The 9619-nt window shown below is 39.1% G+C and overlaps 1 long non-coding RNA gene across 1 annotated transcript; it reads left to right on the top strand.

The window, feature by feature from the left end:
* Positions 1-772: 772 nt before the first annotated feature.
* LOC107754075 (uncharacterized) lies at positions 773-9298 on the top strand. The gene is made up of 3 exons (XR_001641540.1): positions 773-782; positions 4758-4759; positions 9139-9298. It is a non-coding gene; the product is annotated as an uncharacterized LOC107754075 (long non-coding RNA).
* The last annotated feature ends 321 nt before the right edge of the window (positions 9299-9619 follow it).

The following is a 9619-nucleotide window of genomic DNA, read 5'->3' as shown; positions in this document are numbered from 1 at the left end:
TCTAAAAGCACACAGCCATACATTAGTGCTACCTCTTTCTAATTCATATCTGTATTTGATGCAAAAACATACCTCCCCTATCACCCGGAGGCAATCCAAATCACTAGCACCAACTGTGATATGATTTGCACTAATTTATTACTACATTCTAGTGTTTATAATGTCGCTTTTGTCATCCAACACAACAAAATATCCTTTCTGGCATGCTTTTCACATAAAGTTGTCTCCCAGCTCATAGTGCACAGGTGCACAATATGGTGAAAGAGACAATTGAATCTGTGGTGGGACAAGTTGTCCTTTGTACAACTGACATCTGGACAAGAAAATTCTCCACAAATGCATATTTGCCCTTGAGAGGCCACTGTGCCATGCAGTCAGGGAGGCAGGTGCTGTAACATGGCTTTTCATATCACTGCTATGCTGATGACACTCAACTCTACCTCTCATTCCATCCTGATGATCCGACGATAGCTGCTCACATCTCAGCATGTCTAACAGACATTTCTTGTTGGATGACGGACCATCACCTTCAACTCAACCTGGCTAAGACAGAACTGCTTGTGGTTCCAGCAAACCCATCGTTTCATCACAATTTCACCATCCAGTTAGGCACATCAACCATAACTCCTTCAAAAACAGCCAGAAACCTTGGTATATATATATATATATATATACACACCTTGCTACATGTACTGTGTTAGGCTAACCGAGACTTGTCATTTGCACTTATATATTGTTGCTCTTTTGTTAGTTTTGACTGCTTTTATTGTCCTCATTTGTAAGTCGCTTTGGATAAAAGCGTCTGCTAAATGACTAAATGTAAATATAATGTAAATGTAACATGACAGCACTTCTACAAATGGATTTGTTAAACGAGGGTCACATCCTGCCAACATATTGATCAGATGTATATTTCCCTATCAGACAGATTTGAGGGAGAGAATCTCAGTGGAGGATTTTGTGACTGATTACACCGGCAATATTATCAGGGCCATGACTAACCATGACCACATCCGTTGCATGGCACATTACTTAGTGGTAACGAGTTCCTTGAAAGTTTGCCAGAGCTTATGTTATGTCATCTGTCTGAAAAAGAGTGTTTGGATTTATCCACAGACCCAACAAAGCCACAGCAAAGCCACCTACCTGATGTCCAAGAGCAGGAGGCCTATCGCAGCATGCTGTAATCCAAGATGTTTCCACTTGGTCCAGTTCCATTATGCCAAAGCCAGTTGTGGTGTAGCATCCTCATTGGCCCAGGGACTGAAATGCTCCTGAAGGATTCCTGTTTCACCACCATTGAGAACTACTGGATACTCAATGAAAATATACTGCAATGTTTTGATGTATCTTGAAGTATAACACAAAATAAGATATTTTGAACGATGTTATGTCAACTGAGTTGGCCTAAAGGGATGAGGGAGAAGTGAACATAAATGATAAACATAAACATTTCCAGGTTCTTATTAGCCGTGTAAATCAGACGCTTCCGCACGATACGATATGGTATTGTTTCTCATACCCAGCAATACGATATTTATGATAATATAATATTTCAATATGATTTGATTAAGGAATATATCAATCGATTTATCGATATTATTATATTATGTACTTATTTTACACAAGCAGTTACATTTTTATAAACTCACTAATGCAACTAAAATATATAGCCTGAACATTTATCTGAAATGTGCACATCCTGTACCTCAATTGGGGCTTTCATAACAAAAAAAATATATATTTTTTAAATAATAAGGAAAATAAAGAATAATTGGACAAAATCTAATCACATGAGACCAGTAATCTTATGACAAGACAAAAGTCAACAAAGTCTTTCAGGCTGTGCAAAAATGTGCAATGTGTAAAATATAGTGTAAATACTCATTAGGAAACAACAAAACTGAGGTACTGCAGTTGTAGAAAAATAAATATACAAAAATAAATTTAATTTTTTTTTGCTACTGCACATTGCATTCTGTGTCTCATGCAGAAATGCAGGGATTAGTGCTAGGAATCTTTTCCCAATTACAAGCAACATCAGAAACTAAATACCAAGGCACAAATTAAATAAACATTGCTTTTTCATGTTTTTCAGGTAGGTCTAAAAGAAGTTAACTTTCTGTCGTTCACTATGAGTTATGTCGTGACGACATTAGGGGTCTTACTTGGGAGCCTAAATCCTCTCTGATTAAGAGAAAACGCCAATTAAATTTGGCTAGTAAATTTTGCATGCTGAGCCACTCCCCGTGCACACGGGTATAAATAGGCAACAGGTGCATCCAACTCATCAGATTTTTGCTTCGGAGCCGAGTAAATGAACACAGTTGGAGATTCACCAGGCGAATTCTCTCTGCTGATGGAAGAAGAGGCTGTTCTGGGTGGCGTTATGGCACAATTAGCAGTGTCCCTGTTAAAGGTGGGGTAAGCGATTTTTGAAAAACGCTTTAGAAAACTGATTCGGGCCAACTAGCAAAACAAACTTGTAGCCAATCAGCAGTAAGGGGCGTGTCTACTCATGATGTGGAGGAGATTTGTCGCGCTGTGCCACTCACGTCCGGTGTAGACACGGTGTAACATTGGTTTTGCTTTGTTTCACAGAACTAATCGTTGCCTGGGTTGCGTACGTATGTGTGGGGCGGAGCTATCAAAATAGGGGCGAGACTAGGGCTGCACGATAAATCGCATGCAATATTTAACGCGCATCTTATCAGTAAAGCCGGCGTTAAATATCGCATGCGATTTATCGTGCAGCCCCAGGCGAGGCACTTTTGGGGTAGGGGCGTGTATGTTTTGGTGATTTCAAATGTCAACATTGGCTACCAGAAATCGCTCACCCCACCTTTAATTCAGCGATTCCTCTGGGTGCTTCATCTAAAAGAGCAGCTTCTGATCACGGACAGGTCGCGTCTTTTTAAAGACACCGTTCCATCCGTGTCCTCTTGGTTGCAGTCATTTCTTATCCTCCGTCGACGGCCATGATCGCTGTTTTCAGTGTCTGGGCTTACAGCACGCTGAAGATGCTTTCGTGGATAGTTCATGCTTCCACTGTGAGCGCATGACTATGGCAGCACTGTGATCGCACCTCTCTCTCCTCACGGGGATGGGATGGGCTCCCTCTGTCACTACCCATGCTGGCTTCTCTGCCGCGAGCAGAGAACCATCGGCTAGTGATCTGGGCGATCTGAGGGTTACAGTGAGCCCGCCCTGTACCGATTCCTTTCTTCCCGGAGGTGCATGAGGAGCTGATGAAGTCGTGGACAGCCTCTTTTTCGTTCAGAAGCTGCACGTCTCCCTCCTCCATCCTCACCACCCTCGTTGGTGGGGCAGCTAGGGCTTACGTAGACATTTCCCAGGGGGAGAGTGCGTTTTCGGTGCACTTTTTATGCTCGCAAAATGCCGCCACCTGGAGGAATCATCCGTGTTTCCCCTCCAAAGCCAGTAGAACCACGGCAGCTCTTGCTGCTAAGGCCTACCTATTTTAGATGGCCTGCATAAATTAGTGGTGAGTATTTTCACCCCAGCTTTCTGGAGGTTGTTGGTTATTTTACAGAAACTTATTTTAGGGTTCCTTTGACAGCTTTTATGATTTGTCTGTCATCAACTGCTGTTGTTTTTCTCAGCCGATTCGGTCATTCGTGATTGCTGAAGTCACTGGTGGTTTCTTTCTTTTTCAAGACATTCCAAAGTGTTGATTTCTCCATGCACACTGTTTTTGATATAGCTCTAATTAAAGGGTCATGAAACCCCCCGTTTCAGCACTGGTTAGTTCTCACCACAGTTTTAAAAAATGCTAAAAAAGTGGGCATCGTGCACAATGGAGCGGAGGGGGAAGAGGGGAGACAGACAACACACACAGCTTCGCGTTCAGACTGTTTCATTTCGCTCCCATCGAGTTAAAAACACAAATAAATGCACAGCCATTTGCACTCTGCAACGAAAACATATATGAACACGCTGTTGCACCTCTGAGAACTTTTAAGGCTTATTCTGTGGCGTTTATATAAGCCTTTTGACGCGTTGTTTCACAGAGCTGTAAAAATGGTTATGCTCACCAAGTGAATGAATCGCGTTTGTGCCGAACTCTTATTACAAAGCAAAAACAAACACTCTTCTTCGATCCATGAATGTTTCTCTCAGTTAATGTGCGCGATCTCACAGTCTGAAACGTCTGTCATAGCAAATCAACACATGCTGTTCTGAATAATTAAGCAAAGCGTTTTCCCATAGGATAAGAACACGCAGTCTCATGAATAATTTAATAGACACCGACGCATCATCGATGTACTATTAGTCCATTGCCACGTCACAAATTGTGATGTCAACACAATGTAGATTTTAAACCCAGAAGATGAAAATAGAGCAAAAAAAGCTTAAAATTAACCAGTGTTCTCCAACAGTTAAAATTATCGGATGCTAACATTGTCTTCTATAATGTGCAACACAAACACCTCTTCTAAAATCTCAGAAAAAGTAGTCTGGGGTTTCATGACCCTTTAAGTTCCTCTTTTCCTTTAGCATCCAAATTGCTTGCTTTCCTCTCAATGTCAGCTCATGTCAGCAAGACTCAGAATTCAGAAGCAATGAATGTAACTAATATGACACATACCCTGCTTTTAATATCTGAACAATTAATGCAACAGGACACAGCTGATCACTTAGAAAGACCTGTGAGCCAAATGTCCCAATAATCTCACAATGCTCACATCAGATATAGGGGGATGAATCTCTAAAAGTGCTTATATTTATATTTAAAGACGTAGTAATAGTTTGTTCAGTAAGTCACTGTTAAATAAATAAATCTGCTTTGTTGTACTTTTTAGTTAGACAGGCCTGTGTTAAGTTAAATAGATCAATTATTTGTCAGTTAAAACACAGCAATAAATAAAACAGCTCATGTGCACAGTTCATGTAATACTAACAGTACATTGATAAAGTCCCAAGTAACTTGTCTGCCCATCCAGAGTTTCATTTCCATTGGGGTGTATAGCCATCCAGCTAATGCAATTCAATTATGTTTAAGGCAGCAGTCATATGAAAGGCTAATTCGTTTAGCTTGGATGGGTCTCTTTCCCTTGGGTGGGGTGGGGGGTTTGTGGTTCATGTCCAATTAAGACTTGCACAATCAAAGAACAAAGTCTGCTGGTGGGCACATCAGAGCATTAGAAAGCATTAGAAAGCCTGAAGGCCACCCTAGAGAAAGCAGACGATCTGTAGCCCTAATCGAACACCATCTCTCCTGGGTTGAATCGGTAGGTCTGAAACCTGCCAAAGAGGTGAATCAGTGGTTGAGATTGAGGTATTGTTGTGTCTGATTATATTAAATATGGATAATAAATATACTGAAACATAGGCCATTAATGGAAATCTGTTTGCCAATATTGGATAGTTCATTGTTTCTACCTATTTTGGATTTAGGTCACTATCTTGCATTAATTTAAATAGATTTAACCCTTTAAGAGCACCATCACTTGAAGAGTACCCCCCACACACACACACACACACACATGCCACATAAATATATATTTAAGAAAAATATGTTATATTTGTACATTAAATACATTTATATATCATATAAATTATATAAATATAAATATGTATATGTAAATACATGTAAATATTTTTTCTAAATATATACTGTATGAGTGTGTATTTAAATATACATATTAAATATACACAGTACACACAAATATATTATGTACACAAAACATAAAGTCCTCCTGTAGCGAATCCATGCTTTCTGTAAGAAAAATATCCATATTTCAAACGTAATAAACACTTTTCTCTCACTTCCGGTATCTGTCGTACGCGGAAGCCGTTCAGAGCGGATGACGTAGGATGTATGCGTCACGTGCGCCGAAAATCCTCCGACATTTTTCTTTACAAATCCTCGGTTTGTACTTCTAATTCATGACCGGTGTTTTGTTTTGTTCTCTCTCCGCGTTCGTCACTAATCACGCAACACCGACATCATCAGTAGATTTAGTGAGAGAGAAGATTTTATTATGTTTGAAATATGGATAGTTTTTTTACAAAAATGCATGGATTCGCTACAGGAGGCCTTTATTCACCCCCCGGAGCCGTGTGAGGCACGTATTATTATGGATGCGCGTGCTTTATTTGACGTCTTGTGGACTGTTGAACAGAAACACCCACCCACTGCAATTATAACACTTAGAAGAGCCATGCCGATTTTTAATATAAGTCCGATTGGGTTCATCTGAAAGAAGAACCTATTTTGGATTTAGGTCACTATCTTGCATTAATTTAAATAGATTTAACCCTTTAAGAGCACCATCACTTGAAGAGTACCCCCCACACACACACACACACATGCCACATAAATATATATTTAAGAAAAATATGTTATATTTGTACATTAAATACATTTATATATCATATAAATTATATAAATATAAATATGTATATGTAAATACATGTAAATATTTTTTCTAAATATATACTGTATGAGTGTGTATTTAAATATACATATTAAATATACACAGTACACACAAATATATTATGTACACAAAACATAAAGTCCTCCTGTAGCGAATCCATGCTTTCTGTAAGAAAAATATCCATATTTCAAACGTAATAAACACTTTTCTCTCACTTCCGGTATCTGTCGTACGCGGAAGCCGTTCAGAGCGGATGACGTAGGATGTATGCGTCACGTGCGCCGAAAATCCTCCGACATTTTTCTTTACAAATCCTCGGTTTGTACTTCTAATTCATGACCGGTGTTTTGTTTTGTTCTCTCTCCGCGTTCGTCACTAATCACGCAACACCGACATCATCAGTAGATTTAGTGAGAGAGAAGATTTTATTATGTTTGAAATATGGATAGTTTTTTTACAAAAATGCATGGATTCGCTACAGGAGGCCTTTATTCACCCCCCGGAGCCGTGTGAGGCACGTATTATTATGGATGCGCGTGCTTTATTTGACGTCTTGTGGACTGTTGAACAGAAACACCCACCCACTGCAATTATAACACTTAGAAGAGCCATGCCGATTTTTAATATAAGTCCGATTGGGTTCATCTGAAAGAAGAAAGTCATATACACCTAGGATGCCTTGAGGGTGAGTAAAAGACAGACTAATTTTCATTTTTGGGTGAACTAACCCTTTAAACGTTTGTAAAAATTATTAATTAATTAAGCAACAAATACATACCACTTTACACCTATGGAAATTGTAATTATGTTTGAATGATTTTCTGCTACTAATACCAGATATATGTTCATGTTTAATATGTCCTGCTTAATATTTTCCTGCTTCAGCAGTGTGTATTCATCGCTTATCCTGCTAGAAACTACCATAAACATTAAAATAACACCTGAAATAACAATGGATTTGCATACACATATCATAAAAAAACCTAATCCTGTGTGAATTAAACACTGCAAATCAAGTGATTTTAGGTCAAGGTTTTGGCTGTCAGTCAGTGATGCCTTCTGTTGGTAGGGAATAGCAATATGGCCGCTTGAACACTTCCAGTGACTTCACCGCCTGATGACAGTGTAGAACGCAATTGTCACGATACTGCGGAGCGAGGAGACGCAGGAGTAAATCAAAGAAAACAGTCTTTAATTAACAACCAAAGGGAATACAAACTGAAACAGGGCATGACACAAGACACCGAACGAGGAAACCAGGAACAGAACACTCTTTAAATACACAACTGAACCAGGGGATAACGAGGCACACCTGAGACAGATGAAACACACTAGGAGCAGGAACAGGAAGAACCAAATATGGGCACAATTAACACGAGAAGAAACTAGGGCATGGAGAACTAAACAACAACAAAACATGAACCCAGGGGCCCGTTCTTCATACGTCGCTAACTCAGTCAGCTGGATTTGATTGTTGACGATTTGGCATGATCTTGGATTGGTTGGATCTTTGAAGCTCATCCCAGACTTGCTGTTATAGCAACAGGTCCGTAAGCTTAAACCTGCTCGGGAGCAGGCTTATTTCATGTAAACAGGATTAGATTGCATCTTTTTAAGAATAATTGATACTTAAAATCTGTCCCAGCCACCGCTACTTTGTTACAAGAGTATCCTACTGATCCATAATTACTTCATAATTGTATTAGAGTCTTACACACATGCTATACAGTTAATCTGAGCCGTGCATTAATTTGAGTGGTGACAGCTATTATGGGAGGGACTTGATGGAGCGCAAGAGATGCAGATAACATGATCTTGACCCTTGAAACTTTAATTAATGCTAACAAATCTGTTTCAAAGATAAAATTAAATGAATTGCTAATTGCTACATTGAAATACAAATGTAAAGCTTGTACAAATATTAGAAATTGGGAATATAAATAATTGGGAATCATGTAAAAAATTTAATAAAATAAAAACAGTGCACATTTCATTTATCTATTATAACATTTATGTAGTTTTGTTCGCTTGGCTGTTTCCTTATAAAAGTCTAGAAATTTGTCAAGTCTTTCGCCAGGTGTCTTTTTTAATTATATGATGTCATTACGTTGCTGTCTTGCCACCAGCCAATCGCTGTATTGCTGATCGTGGTTTCGAGTATCGATACATAGTCCCTTTTAAACCAACCCATGAGCGCGCAGTTATCTCAGATAACTCAATCCAGCCATACTAATCATAACAACAGGTGCTTTCAAAGAACCGAATTAGCCAGATCCTGATTAACGCGATGATATCATCTTGGATGTGTCATTTGATCTGGATGTAATAAGCAACATATGCAGAACGGGCCCCAGGTCTGACAAAAATGAGCAATCCAGTCATATATATCAATGGATTCTACCTAATGATAGCCTAACCCAGAGGTCCCCAACCACAGGACCCACTACCGGGCCGTGGAAGATTTGCTACCGGGTCGCAAGAACGTTCTGGGAAAAATGTGTATAGATATGACACTCTGTTATATATTTATGTTAATGATTGTATTTTCTTTGTATGCAATTGATATGGAGTAGCAATTTGACAATTTCATGTTAAGTAAGTAAATGAAAGATTGCTCTGATCTGTCACATATTAGGAGTTAAACGGATCGCAGTTGATCCGTAATACATACGGATGAGACCCTACCATTAGGCACGCACGTGATTCGCAGATTAATTTGCCAGTTTACACATACAAGCAATTGTAAACCACAAGAAGAAGAAACGAAAGAGAGTTCAATTCATTACTCACGTGCTGTTCTCGCACACAATCAAAGCGCAAAGAGACATGTTTCAGACAGCGCAGAAATACCAAGTTGCGTATACATACACATAAAATTAGCCTATGTCAAAAACCCTTCACGGCATTGTCATTCTCTGTGCTTTAAATATATTTTTTTTTTTGCTTATCCGAAAAAATAGTCCGATCTGTGACTCAAAAAAAACAACACAATATAATGCTATTATAATACTATATAATAGCCTAATATATATTAGGCTATATATATATATATATATCCCCGTCCAGCCGATTCGCAAGAATATTTTCCAAACGTAACCGGTTTGTGATGTAAAAAAGGTTGGAGACCCCTGGCCTAACCTAATAGTGTCACGCCCCTGTACTCTTTGTGTTGTGTTTTCCCTCCCCAGGTGTGCTGTGTTCCCTTTAATTAGTCATTC

This window comes from Sinocyclocheilus rhinocerous, unplaced genomic scaffold (assembly GCF_001515625.1).
Source record: "Sinocyclocheilus rhinocerous isolate Xijiao unplaced genomic scaffold, SAMN03320098_v1.1 scaffold322, whole genome shotgun sequence".
NCBI classification, from domain to species: Eukaryota; Metazoa; Chordata; class Actinopteri; order Cypriniformes; family Cyprinidae; genus Sinocyclocheilus; species Sinocyclocheilus rhinocerous.
This window is presented reverse-complemented; position numbering and strand designations above follow the sequence as displayed.